This window comes from Panthera onca, chromosome A1 (assembly GCF_046562875.1).
Source record: "Panthera onca isolate mPanOnc1 chromosome A1, mPanOnc1 haplotype 2, whole genome shotgun sequence".
NCBI classification, from domain to species: domain Eukaryota; kingdom Metazoa; phylum Chordata; class Mammalia; order Carnivora; family Felidae; genus Panthera; species Panthera onca.
In genome coordinates, this window is record NC_138339.1 from 77,369,292 (window position 1) to 77,373,312 (window position 4,021).

A 4,021-nucleotide genomic window follows, 5' to 3' on the forward strand; every position below is an offset into this window, starting at 1 on the left:
GATTACCTAACCACTGGAATAGAGAGAGGGGAGAAAGAGGATAGCAGAGACAGAGAAAACTGCTTTTACCTGAAGTTGGTACTAATTTTCTAGTAAAAGGAGAAATTGGGACCCAGTATGTAAGCATATTTATGAAACCTAAAATGTTACTTTGGCAATTTGTGTCCATAGACCATGAACTTTGTACCTGCTCTACCAGTGAAGACATCTCAATACAATAATGACTGGGGCACCTGGGTGGCTCAGTCGGTTAAGCGGCCGACTTCAGCTCAGGTCATGATCTTGCGGTCCGTGAGTTCGAGTACCACGTTGGGCTCTGTGCTGACAGCTCAGAGCCTGGAGCCTGTTTCAGATTCCGTGTCTCCCTCTCTCTGACCCTCCCCCGTTCATGCTTTGTCTCTCTCTGTCTCAAAAATAAGTAAACGTTAAAAAAATTTAAAAAAAAATACAATAATGACCATCTTATAATAGAAAATTAGTACCATTATATGACAGTGGTACTAAAAAGTTGTTTCTCATGTTCTCAAAATGCTTGAGAAAGAGAAAATACTAAGGAAATATATATTGCCTAAAAGATGGAGAAAAATAAATAGTTCTCCATGAGAATTTAAATATTGGAATAGGGTAACTCGTGAGATGGGTGAAATGTCGTCCATGTTGGCTTGAGTGAAAGGAAAGGGGAAAAAAATGAATACAATAGCTACTACCTGGACTGCAATTATCAACCTTTTAGAAAGAGAGGGATTAAACTGGATGAGTTCTCAAAGTACGATCTAGGGCTGTCATTCTATCATTCTATGGCTCTTTGATGTCAGAATGCAATTCAGAGCTTTTGAAGTATATTAGAAAACCCAGTGTAACTTGCTGTCTCCTGGGCCACGAGCCAACCCGAGTCTTATGAAAGAAAGTGTCAAGGATGGCATTCACTAAGGATGCAAAAATCACCCTAAGAAACAGATGAAAGAGGGAATACGATAGTGAAGGATGCATTAGGAAGGAAAGCAACTTGTAAAGATGTAAGAAACTCAGGCAGAAACGACCAGAATTAAGATGACATATATAAAGTGTAGTGCTTATCTGGTTTTATCCATTTAGGATACCTGAATTTTGAATGTTAATAGACAAGTATGTTGCAGAAATACCACAGGAAATTATAGAATTTTGACTAGAGGAATTTCTTAAAACAGAGTGCTGTGAACAAAAAAGCTTTACTCAAAAACCTAAAATCCTAGAAATTGTGTGTGTGTGTGTGTGTGTGTGTGTGTGTGCATGCATGTGCATGCATGCGGTGAGAACTCTGAAGATCTAACCTTTAGCAAGTTACATGTACACAATAGATAATTAGTTATACCTTCCACACTGTACACTAGATCTCTAGAATTTACCCATTTTATAAGTAAGTTTGTACCTTATAACCAACATCTCCTCATGTCTCCCACCCCCTATCCCCTGGCAACTAACTTTCTACTCTCTGTTTCTCTAAGTTCAAGTTTTTTTAGAGCCCACATGTAAGTGATATCATGTAATATTTGCCTTTCTGTGTCTGGTTTATTTCACTTCCATAATGTCCCCTAAGTTCATCCACACTATCAGGAATGCCAGGATTTCCTTCTTTTCAAAGCCTGAATAATATTTAAATTTAGCTAGCAGGCTTCAAGAACTGTGGGGATATCAGACAAGACTGGCTGAGGCTGTGAGGGGTTTGAACATTAAGGAGTGAGTGAGTAATAGGTAAGGAGCCCTGCATTTCATCTCATTAAGAAGGGAAGAAATGTTAACCCATGTTACTCCCCATAAAATCTCTATTATAATCTTTTCTAAAACTCATCTTGCATTTTCTTGCCCTAGATAACATAATGGCTCATTCCATCCACTCATTCATGTCTTAGCTCAGATTCCTACTCCTTCTTTCTTCCTCCTATTTATCTCAAACTCCAGCCATCATTACCTATTACTTTCCTTGACTTTATCTTTATCCTTAACACTTATCATCAGTAATGAAGTAGATTTTTTTCTTATTTATTTATTTATTTATTTATTTATTTATTTTTGATCCACATGTTTTGCTACTCTGTTTCGAGCATCAGAACAGTGCTAGAAAAATATTGTACAAATTTAGTGTTTCTTTAATTGAATTCAATTAAATTATCCCAACTCTGCTGATACTTTTCCTTCTGATAATGATTTTATGTGTCATTACCACTAAATACTTAGCCTTTGAAATAAAAAAAAGTTCACTTTAAGTAGAATCCACATCAGTGTATTTCCACAGAGACTTTGCTTCCCTATGAGATGTTCTGCAGTATACTGACAGACAGCTTTACCTATTTTCCACAGAAATAGTGTCTGTCTGTCAGCTTGCTTAGACCACAGGTCTCTCATTCCTGAAATGCCCTACTTACTTCAGGGTCCTTTGCCATATTAACTATGAGGGTAAGAGAAAAGACATTTCTCTCAACTGGAATTTGAACAAAAATACGCTGAATAGGCTCCCCTTCATATGTAGGTCCTTAATACTTCCTGGGTAATTCCCGGAAATATTCACTGGAAGCAATTTTGTATAATCAATTTGATGTGTTCCCTGAAAAATAAGCCCAAAGACAATGATGTGCATGTAGGAAGTGCATTGGGCCATATTCTCAGGAACTATTATCTATGAGGGCTACATGAAGCAGGATTAGGAAGACAAAAAGGAAGAATTGGATACAGTAGGAACAGTAGCATCAGACAACTCCACAGTTGATCTGAGATGGGGATGGACTTTCAGAGAACCCCTAAATCAAGGCACAGCAGCTAGCCCTCTGTTGTTCCACATTAGCCATTGTTAGAAGCTGATCACTCCTGGGAAGGGACCATGGAGACTTGGGGGGCTCAACTCCCTTCAAACAAAGCATTTCTGGGAGAAGCACTCATCTGCCAATCATTATCATGCAACATTCCTAGTTTCTAATGGAATGAAGGTCTCATGGGGGCACACCCAGCATCCACCACAAACTTCATGCTCATTTTTGGGATTAACATATGAGATGAGAAATAAAGAAATTACAGGATTAATTTCTTGTAGGTAAATAGAAGAATGGGTATAAAATGGAGCAGATGGACCTAGGAGTTGTAATAATTGTAATATATAGTATCATCTTATTATTAGACCTAGGAGATAGAGTAATGATTGGTTAATATTTTTGCCTGATTTTAGAAAAAAAGCCAAAGCTTTTTTCTGTTGAAATAAGCAACTATTATTATGGCCTGTATTAAATAATTAACAAATACATTTGTCTTCAAAAAAATCATTAACGAAAAAAATTTGCAGGTATTATTGTCTTATTTTAATACTCATATATACTCATACTGAAAATTTAAAATATTTTAGAAGCATAAAAAGAAAAATAAGAATACATAATCCCACTACCCAGATGTTACCATTCAGTTATAATTCTTTCAAGGTGTTAAGTAGTCAGTCAGTCAGTCTCTCTCTCTCTTTATCTCATTTTCTACATATTCTCACTTACATATTACATTCATCTACACTATTTTTATCATAAAGTCCTCATCATTCTATAACAACTGAATTTTATTTAATGTATTATGAACATTTTACTAACTTCAAATATTCTTATAAAATACTTAACTATTGGTTACACATTATTTTATTACACACATGCATTTTATTTTGTGTATTTAACTAGGGTACCATAATTCATTTAACCAATGAACTACTGCTTTTGATATAGACAGATAAAACTTTAAACTCTTTCATTTTATCTTCAGCCTTGGGCAGGCTTTCCTTAAACCCACTTACTGCAGAATATATGACAACATATTTTACACGACATGTTTATATTTCCTCAATATGTTCCTCAGCATGTAAGGAGGCTTTGAGGCAGAATATATCTTTGAAAGTAATTAACACACGAAAATGTTGAGCCTCTTAAACATATGATTATTTGTGTTTATACTTTGTTGAATCCAATTTTTATTATTAGAGAAACTCAGCAATTACTATAAACTTCCCTAAGAGAGA